At 40.2% G+C, this 11,380-nt stretch overlaps 1 pseudogene; it reads left to right on the top strand.

Annotated features, from left to right (window-relative positions):
* The first annotated feature begins 4,101 nt into the window (after positions 1–4,101).
* LOC135536732 (transient receptor potential cation channel subfamily M member 1-like) overlaps positions 4,102–11,380 on the top strand; it is a 70,980-nt pseudogene continuing 63,701 nt past the window's right edge.

The following is an 11,380-nucleotide window of genomic DNA, read 5'->3' as shown; positions in this document are numbered from 1 at the left end:
TCCATGTCTCACATCTTCAACTACATCACCATCATCCATGTCTCACATGCTCAACTACATCACCATCATCCATGTCTCACATCTTCAACTACATCACCATCATCCATGTCTCACATGCTCAACAACATCACCATCATCCATGTCTCACATCTTCAACTACATCACCATCATCCCTGTCTCACATCTTCAACTACATCACCATCATCCATGTCTCACATCTTCAACTACATCACCATCATCCCTGTCTCACATCTTCAACAACATCACCATCATCCCTGTCTCACATCTTCAACTACATCACCATCATCCATGTCTCACATCTTCAACTACATCACCATCATCCATGTCTCATATCTTCAACTACATCACCATCATCCCTGTCTCACATCTTCAACAACATCACCATCATCCCTGTCTCACATCTTCAACTACATCACCATCATCCATGTCTCACATCTTCAACTACATCACCATCATCCATGTCTCATATCTTCAACTACATCACCATCATCCCTGTCTCACATGCTCAACTACATCACCATCATCCATGTCTCACATCTTCAACTACATCACCATCATCCCTGTCTCACATGCTCAACTACATCACCATCATCCATGTCTCACATCTTCAACTACATCACCATCATCCATGTCTCACATCTTCAACTACATCACCATCATCCCTGTCTCACATCTTCAACTACATCACCATCATCCCTGTCTCACATCTTCAACAACATCACCATCATCCCTGTCTCACATCTTCAACTACATCACCATCATCCATGTCTCACATCTTCAACTACATCACCATCATCCATGTCTCATATCTTCAACTACATCACCATCATCCCTGTCTCACATGCTCAACTACATCACCATCATCCATGTCTCACATCTTCAACTACATCACCATCATCCCTGTCTCACATGCTCAACTACATCACCATCATCCATGTCTCACATCTTCAACTACATCACCATCATCCATGTCTCACATCTTCATCTACATCACCATCATCCCTGCATCCTGCTGATGTATCTGACCTCCCGTCCCTAACATCCTGTCGATGTATCTAACCTCCAATCCTAACTTCCTGTTGATGTATCTGACCTCCCATCCAAACTTCCTGTCGATGTATCTGACCTCCCGTCCTAACTTCCTGTCGATGTATCTGACCTCCCGTCCTAACTTCCTGTTGATGTATCTGACCTCCCGTCCTAACTTCCTGTTGATGTATCTGACCTCCCGTCCTAACTTCCTGTTGATGTATCTGACCTCCCGTCCTAACTTCCTGTTGATGTATCTGACCTCCCGTCCTAACTTCCTGTTGATGTATCTGACCTAGGCCCACTTTTATTAATCAATCCCTCCCTTTCACTTAGTCTGAATGACAGTCCATTACATTACAGTATATAACAGTCTGAATGACAGTATATAACAGTCTGAATGACAGTCCATTACATTACAGTATATAACAGTCTGAATGACAGTCCATTACATTACAGTATATAACAGTCTGAATGACAGTCCATTACATTACAGTATATAACAGTCTGAATGACAGTCCACTACATTACAGTATATAACAGTCTGAATGACAGTCCACTACATTACAGTATATAACAGTCTGAATGTCAGTCCACTACATTACAGTATATAACAGTCTGAATGACAGTCCATTACATTACAGTATATAACAGTCTGAATGACAGTCCATTACATTACAGTATATAACAGTCTGAATGACAGTCCACTACATTACAGTATATAACAGTCTGAATGACAGTCCACTACATTACAGTATGTAACAGTCTGAATGACAGTCCACAACATTACAGTATATAACAGTCTGAATGACAGTCCACTCACTACATTACAGTATATAAAAGTTTGAATGACAGTCCATTACATTACAGTATATAACAGTCTGAATGACAGTCCACTACATTACAATATATAACAGTCTGAATGACAGTCCACAACATTACAGTATATAACAGTCTGAATGACAGTCCATTACATTACAGTATATAACAGTCTGAATGACAGTATATAACAGTCTGAATGACAGTCCATTACATTACAGTATATAACAGTCTGAATGACAGTCCATTACATTACAGTATATAAAAGTCTGAATGACAGTCCACTCACTACATTACAGTATATAACAGTCTGAATGACAGTCCATTACATTACAGTATATAACAGTCTGAATGACAGTCCACTACATTACAGTATATAACAGTCTGAATGACAGTCCACTCACTACATTACAGTATATAACAGTCTGAATGACAGTCCATTACATTACAGTATATAACAGTCTGAATGACAGTCCACTACATTACAGTATATAACAGTCTGAATGACAGTCCACTACATTACAGTATATAACAGTCTGAATGACAGTCCACTACATTACAGTATATAACAGTCTGAATGACAGTCCAGTACATTACAGTATATAACAGTCTGAATGACAGTCCACTACATTACAGTATATAACAGTCTGAATGACAGTATATAACAGTCTGAATGACAGTCCACTCACTACATTACAGTATATAACAGTCTGAATGACAGTCCACTACATTACATTATATAACAGTCTGAATGACAGTATATAACAGTCTGAATGACAGTATATAACAGTCTGAATGACAGTCCACTACATTACAGTATATAACAGTCTGAATGACAGTATATAACAGTCTGAATGACAGTATATAACAGTCTGAATGACAGTATATAACAGTCTGAATGACAGTCCACTCACTACATTACAGTATATAACAGTCTGAATGACAGTCCACTACATTACATTATATAACAGTCTGAATGACAGTATATAACAGTCTGAATGACAGTATATAACAGTCTGAATGACAGTATATAACAGTCTGAATGACAGTCCACTCACTACATTACAGTATATAACAGTCTGAATGACAGTCCATTACATTACAGTATATAACAGTCTGAATGACAGTATATAACAGTCTGAATGACAGTCCACTACATTACAGTATATAACAGTCTGAATGACAGTCCACTACATTACAGTATATAACAGTCTGAATGACAGTCCACTCACTACATTACAGTATATAACAGTTTGAATGACAGTCCACTACATTACAGTATATAACAGTCTGAATGACAGTCCACTACATTACAGTATATAACAGTCTGAATGACAGTCCACTCACTACATTACAGTATATAACAGTCTGAATGACAGTCCACTACATTACAGTATATAACAGTCTGAATGACAGTCCACTACATTACAGTATATAACAGTCTGAATGACAGTCCATTACATTACAGTATACAACAGTTTGAATGACAGTCCACTACATTACAGTATATAACAGTCTGAATGACAGTCCATTACATTACAGTATACAACAGTCTGAATGACAGTCCATTACATTACAGTATACAACAGTCTGAATGACAGTCCATTACATTACAGTATATAACAGTCTGAATGACAGTCCACTACATTACAGTATATAACAGTCTGAATGACAGTATATAACAGTTTGAATGACAGTCCATTACATTACAGTATATAACAGTTTGAATGACAGTCCACTACATTACAGTATATAACAGTCTGAATGACAGTCCATTACATTACAGTATACAACAGTCTGAATGACAGTCCATTACATTACAGTATACAACAGTCTGAATGACAGTCCATTACATTACAGTATATAACAGTCTGAATGACAGTATATAGATTGGTATCTAGACTGGGGGATGCGTGGGAAATTAGTCAGGTACAACTAGATATCATGGAGATGGATGGTAGAGCTATCACGAGGGCCTGGTGGTAGAGCTATCACGAGGGCCTAGTGGTGGAGCTATCACGAGGGCCTGGTGGTGGAGCTATCACCAGGGCCTGGTGGTAGAGCTATCACCAGGGCCTGGTGGTGGAGCTATCACGAGGGCCTAGTGGTGGAGCTATCACCAGGGCCTAGTGGTGGAGCTATCACGAGGGCCTGGTGGTAGAGCTATCACCAGGGCCTAGTGATGGAGCTATCACCGGGGCCTTGTGGTGGAGCTATCACCAGGGCCTAGTGATGGAGCTATCACCAGGGCCTTGTGGTGGAGCTATCACCAGGGCCTTGTGGTGGAGCTATCACCAGGGCCTAGTGGTGGAGCTATCTCGAGGGCCTGGTGGTGGAGCTATCACGAGGGCCTGGTGGTGGAGCTATCACGAGGGCCTGGTGGTAGAGCTATCACGAGGGCCTGGTGGTGGAGCTATCACGAGGGCCTAGTGATGGAGCCATCATGAGGGCCTGGTAGTAGAGCTATCACGAGGGCCTAGTGATGGAGCTATCCCAAGGGCCTGGTGGTAGAGCTATCACCAGGGCCTTGTTAGTTGAGATATCACCAGGGCCTTGTGATGGAGCTATCACCAGGGCCTAGTGGTGGAGCTATCTCGAGGGCCTGGTGGTGGAGCTATCACGAGGGCCTGGTGGTGGAGCTGTCACGAGGGCCTGGTGGTAGAGTTATCACGAGGGCCCTGTGGTGGAGCTGTCACGAGGGCCTAGTGGTGGAGCCATCATGAGGGCCTAGTGGTAGAGCTATCCCGAGGGCCTAGTGGTGGAGCTATCACCAGGGCCTTGTGGTGGATCTATCACGAGGGCCTGGTGGTAGAGCTATCACGAGGGCCTGGTGGTGGAGCCGTCACGAGGGCCTAGTGGTGTAGCCATCATGAGGGCCTAGTGGTAGAGCTATCACGAGTGCCTGGTGGTGGAGCTATCACGAGGGCCTGGTGGTAGAGCTATCACAAGGGCCTAGTGGTGGAGCTATCACCAGGGCCTTGTGGTGGATCTATCACGAGGGCCTGGTGGTAGAGCTATCACGAGGGCCTGGTGGTGGAGCCGTCACGAGGGCCTAGTGGTGGAGCCATCGTGAGGGCCTAGTGGTAGAGCTATCACGAGTGCCTAGTGGTGGAGCTATCACCAGGGCCTTGTGGTGGATCTATCACGAGGGCCTGGTGGTAGAGCTATCACGAGGGCCTAGTGGTGGAGCTATCACGAGGGCCTGGTGGTAGAGCTATCACCAGGGCCTAGTGATGGAGCTATCACCAGGGCCTTGTGGTGGAGCTATCACCAGGGCCTAGTGGTGGAGCTATCTCGAGGGCCTGGTGGTGGAGCTATCACGAGGGCCTGGTGGTGGAGCTATCACAAGGGCCTGGTGGTGGAGCTATCACAAGGGCCTGGTGGTGGAGCTATCATGAGGGGCCAGTCATGGAGCTGCGACACTTAGCTCATTATCAGTGAATCTTTGGATTGGTTTGGTTCTGAAAACTTTCAACAGACATAATTGTGCTATTAGCAGTGCATTCCTTGCTGGCATGTGACAGGCCTGCAGTCTTATTGCATTTGGGATGGTCTGGGCAACAACAAGGACTATACTGTTATCTTACTAAGGGGGTTGTTAACTCTGAAGGGCTTGTTATGTACTGCAGGGTGTGTCTGTGGTTTATAAGGACAGCTCCTGTTATTCAGAGACACAATTCACAATGAGAGGCTTCTGACTTCACTTAACATGCACACGCTCACACACACACACACACACACACACGCACACACACACACGCACACGCACACGCACACACACACACACACACGCACACACACACACACACACACACACACACACACACACACACACACTGCTGACTGTCTCCCTGACGTGCGATAGAGTTGTAAACCGTGCTTGACCTTTGACACGTTCCCCAGTAATGGCGTTTAAAGACCCACTCCTTCATTTAACATAGAAGAAATGCCTGAAGAGAGAGTGCCATATGTCCTCAAAACACATTCACAATCATTAGTATAATATTAGTATTTATTAGTATTAGTATTTATTAGTATTAGTATTTGTTATTATTAGTATGTATTAGTATTAGTATGTATTAGTATTAGTATTTGTTAGTATTAGTATATATTAGTATTAGTATGTATTAGTATTAGTATTTATTAGTATTAATATTTGTTAGTATTAGTATTTATTAGTATTAGTATTTATTAATATTAGTATTAGTAAGCATTAGTATTTATTAGTATTTATTAGTATGAGCGTTTCTGTCACATGAAAAACTAGAGATTAAGAGATTAAGAAGCAAAAAATCAAGTACACCGTAAGCTTTTCAAGGCCCTCCGAACGACACTCTCCAAAGTACACACTTAACAGTATGCGCTGTCACGCGGAATGACGCGGGAGAGAGGAAGCAGGTACGGGGAGTAGAACATTTAGTTATAACGGAGACGAGACAGGGACCGCGTCAGAAACAAAACACAACAACAACAATACAATGCAGCAGCGTTGGAACAGAGCAGGAAACTGACAGATATAGGAGAGGAAATGAACAGGTGATGAGTGAGTCCAGGTGAACAGAGAAGGAAACTGACAGATATAGGAGAGGAAATGAACAGGTGATGAGTGAGTCCAGGTGAACAGAGCAGGAAACTGACAGATATAGGAGAGGAAATGAACAGGTGATGAGTGAGTCCAGGTGAACAGAGAAGGAAACTGACAAATATAGAATCCCTGCACTGAATCCCTGAAAAAGAGAGTTGACCCTTGACCCTTTACACGTGTCTTTTTTTGTTGTTCTTTCATGGGCCTGTTAGATCACTGTGTTTCGTATGGGCTCAGAGGGCCAGCAGGATATCGAGATGTCCATACTGACAGCCTTGCTCAAAGGTAACCTGGGAAGAACACTGCTCTTCTGCTCTTTTTTACTTCACACTAAACACCACTGACTTTGCAGATAGAGGATATTTCTCAGGAACGCTGGGATTGAGACATTTGATTTGAATCCCAGACATAGCCTCTAGAACAGCTGAATGCTGGGATTGAAACATTTGATTTGAATCCCAGTCATAGCCTATAGAACAGATGAATGCTGGGATTGAAACTTTTGATTTGAATCCCAGCCATAGTCTACAGAACAGATGAATGCTGGGATTGAGACATTTGATTGAATCCCAGCCATAGCCTATTGAACAGCTGTGAAGCGTTTCAAGGGTAAACCAAAAAGCCTTGTTGGTGTTTAATTGTAGGCACCAATGCCTCTGCCCCTGACCAGCTGAGTCTCGCCCTGGCCTGGAACAGAGTGGACATCGCTAGGAGCCAGATCTTCGTCTACGGTCACCACTGGCCCATGAGTGGCAGCGTAAGTCGATAAACAACTTGGGAAACACATGGATACACAATGAACAACACCATGCTGTTCTAACAGGGTCTGATTCAGAGTTGTAATGAACATCACCATGCTGGTCTAACAGGGTCTGATTCAGAGTTGTAATGAACATCACCATGCTGGTCTAACAGGGTCTGATTCAGAGTTGTAATGAACATCACCATGCTGGTCTAACAGGGTCTGATTCAGAGTTGTAATGAACATCACCATGCTGGTCTAACAGGGTCTGATTCAGAGTTGTAATGAACATCACCATGCTGGTCTAACAGGGTCTGATTCAGAGTTGTAATGAACATCACCATGCAAGTCTAACAGTGTCTGATTCAGAGTTGTAATGAACATCACCATGCAAGTCTAACAGTGTCTGATTCAGAGTTGTAATGAACATGGGTCTGATTCAGAGATCTGATTCAGAGATCTGATTCAGAGATCTGATTCAGAGATCAGATAAGCACGTGCAACTTGACCTTTGACCTAAATCACTCATTGTCATCAGTGGGTTCGAGGGAAGTTTGCACAATATGGCTTAAATAGAGTTCAGCTTGCAGACCTCAAGTCACAAAAACCGCCCATATTCCAAAATAAATATTTTACCTGACCCCAAATGGCATCAAATTCCCTAAACACAGTGCACTACTTTTGTCTAGAGCCCTATGGGACTTGGTCAAAACTAGTGCGCGATATAGGGAATAGGGTGCCATTTGGGATACAACCCTGAACCTCTAACCAACGGTGATGGCGAGACAACAACCTCCACTGCAGGAACCTGTAACAGCTCCATGGGAACTGGGTCAACAAGGGGCTTTCATCCCTCCTGTGTTACCTTCCAGGCGGCCAACACCACGGCATCCCAGGAGAAGCCGAAGAGCCCGGGCCCAGCCCGCGGTGGAGGTGGTGGGGCAGGGAAGGGCAAGGCCAGGGTCAAGAAGGGCAAAGGAGGCAAGGCCAAACCTGAACCTCCGGAAGAGACGGACCCCAGGAAGCTGGAGCTACGCAACTGGGTAAATCAATAACCAATACACGATATTCAACCCTCAAACATATCAATACACTATATTCAACCCTCAAACATATCAATACACTATATTCAACCCTCAAACATATCAATACACTATATTCAACCCTCAAACATATCAATACACTATATTCAACTCTCAAACATATCAATACACTATATTCAACTCTCAAACATATCAATACACTATATTCAACCTTCAAACATATCAATACACTATATTCAACTCTCAAACATTTCAATACACTATATTAAACTCTCAAACATATCAATACACTATATTCAACTCTCAAACATATCAATACACTATATTCAACTCTCAAACATATCAATACACTATATTCAAACATATCAATACACTATATTCAAACACATCAATACACTATATTAAAACACATCAATACACTATATTCAAACACATCAATACACTATATTCAAACACATCAATACACTATATTCAGACATATCAATACACTATATTCAAACAATACACTATAATCAAACATATCAATACACTATATTCAACCTTCAAACATATCAATACACTATATTCAACTCTCAAACATTTCAATACACTATATTCAACTCTCAAACATATCAATACACTATATTCAACTCTCAAACATTTCAATACACTACATTCAACTCTCAAACATATCAATACACTATATTCAACCCTCAAACATATCAATACACTATATTCAAACACATCAATACACTATATTTAGACATATCAATACACTATATTCAAACATATCAATACACTATATTCAACCATATCAATACACTATATTCAAACATTTCAATACACTATATTCAACTCTCAAACATATCAATACACTATATTCAACCATATCAATACACTATATTCAACTCTATCAATACACTATATTCAAACATATCAATACACTATATTCAAACATATCAATACACTATATTCAACCATATCAATACACTATATTCAAACATTTCAATACACTATATTCAATCCTCAAACATACCAATACACTATATTCAACTCTCAAACATATCAATACACTATATTCAACCATATCAATACACTATATTCAACCATATCAATACACTATATTCAACTCTATCAATACACTATATTCAAACATATCAATACACTATATTCAAACATATCAATACACTATATTCAACCATATCAATACACTATATTCAAGCATTTCAATACACTATATTCAACTCTCAAACATATCAATACACTATATTCAACCATATCAATACACTATATTCAAGCATTTCAATACACTATATTCAACTCTCAAACATATCAATACACTATATTCAACCATATCAATACACTATATTCAAGCATTTCAATACACTATATTCAACTCTCAAACATATCAATACACTATATTCAAGCATATCAATACACTATTTTCAACCAATACACTATATTCAACCCTCAAACATATCAATACACCTTATTCAACTCTCAAACATTTCAATACACTATATTCAAACACATCAATACACTATATTAAAACCCATCAATACACTATATTCAAACATATCAATACACTATATTCAAACACATCAATACACTATATTAAAACACATCAATACACTATATTAAAACACATCAATACACTATATTCAAACATATCAATACACTATATTCAAACATATCAATACACTATATTCAAACACATCAATACACTATATTCAAACACATCAATACAATATATTCAAACAATACACTATATTCAAACATATCAATACACTATATTCAAACAATACACTATATTCAAACATATCAATACACTATATTCAACCCTCAAACATATCAATACACTATATTCAACTCTCAAACATATCAATATACTATATTCAAACACATCAATACACTATATTCAAACACATCAATACACTATATTCAAACACATCAATACACTATATTCAAACACATCAATACACTATATTCAAACACATCAATACACTATATTCAAACACATCAATACACTATATCATATAATTTCTATCTGAAGCAGTTATGTAGAGGGTAATGCAAGTCAACTCTTTTAATTCATATTTTAATGAGAACTTATTCTTCCTGAACCGTGGCGTCAGGGTTTACCCACCTTTCATTACCACGACAACACTGATATTAAAGGTGTTTTATATATATTTACACACTTTAAGGTTGGAATAATACTGGGAAATGTAGAAAAAAATATATATGATAACGCCCTTTTAGTGTACAGAGCTGTTTGAAAAGACTGCCTGAAAATGCAGCGTGTTTTGGTGTGATGGAGTTTTTTGGGCCTGTGTGGTGACATCACCAGGCGGTAACTGAGTTCATAGACCAATAAGAAAGAGAGTTCCCAAACCTCTCTTGTCAATAACAGCAAGTATTCCGTTTTCCCCCTCCCCACTCAGACCACTCCCAGACAGTCCTCGCTAAATTCTAGCGTTTGAAATTACTCTTTGCTAAGAAGCTAATTTTGTTCATTTCTGATCATTTTTTGATCAACTTATTGTTACCCAGAAATGATTTGATATTGAGAAAAAAAACGTCTGTATTGGACCTTAACGTTCTGTAATGCTGCCCCCTGCTGGACAGACCACACCAGCCACTGGTGGTAATCCATAGCCTTACTGTCTCCTCTACTGTCTTCCTGGTTCCTCCAGTACTGTAGGTGAACTCTCTGGAGCAGGCCATGATGGATGCCCTGGTGCTGAACAGGGTTATGGCACTTCTTAGGGCCAGGGGTCCCGGTAGCGGGATTAACTTCTGGTGAAACTGGAGGGTGTGCAATTCAAATAAATAATCATAAAAATGATGGATAGTAAACATTTATGTACATACAAGTGTCTTATATCATTTGAAAGCTTAAATTCTTGTTAATCTAACTGCACTGTCCGGTTTACAGTAGCCATTACAGTGAAAACATGCCATGTGATTGTTTGAGGACGGCTCCCAATATCAACATATCTTTCCACCGGCACAGGTTTCATACATTCACAAAAAGCGATTAAATATTCACTTACTTTTTGAAAATCTTCCTCTGATTTGTCATCCAAAGGGTCCCAGCTTTAACATGTAGTGTCGTTTAGTTAGATAAAATCTTTCTTTATATCCCAAAAGTCAGTCTAG

The sequence above is a fragment of the Oncorhynchus masou genome, unplaced genomic scaffold (assembly GCF_036934945.1).
Source record: "Oncorhynchus masou masou isolate Uvic2021 unplaced genomic scaffold, UVic_Omas_1.1 unplaced_scaffold_657, whole genome shotgun sequence".
Lineage (NCBI taxonomy): Eukaryota > Metazoa > Chordata > Actinopteri > Salmoniformes > Salmonidae > Oncorhynchus > Oncorhynchus masou.
The sequence above is the reverse complement of the archived record's forward strand: the minus strand, read 5'-3'. Positions and strand labels throughout refer to the sequence as shown.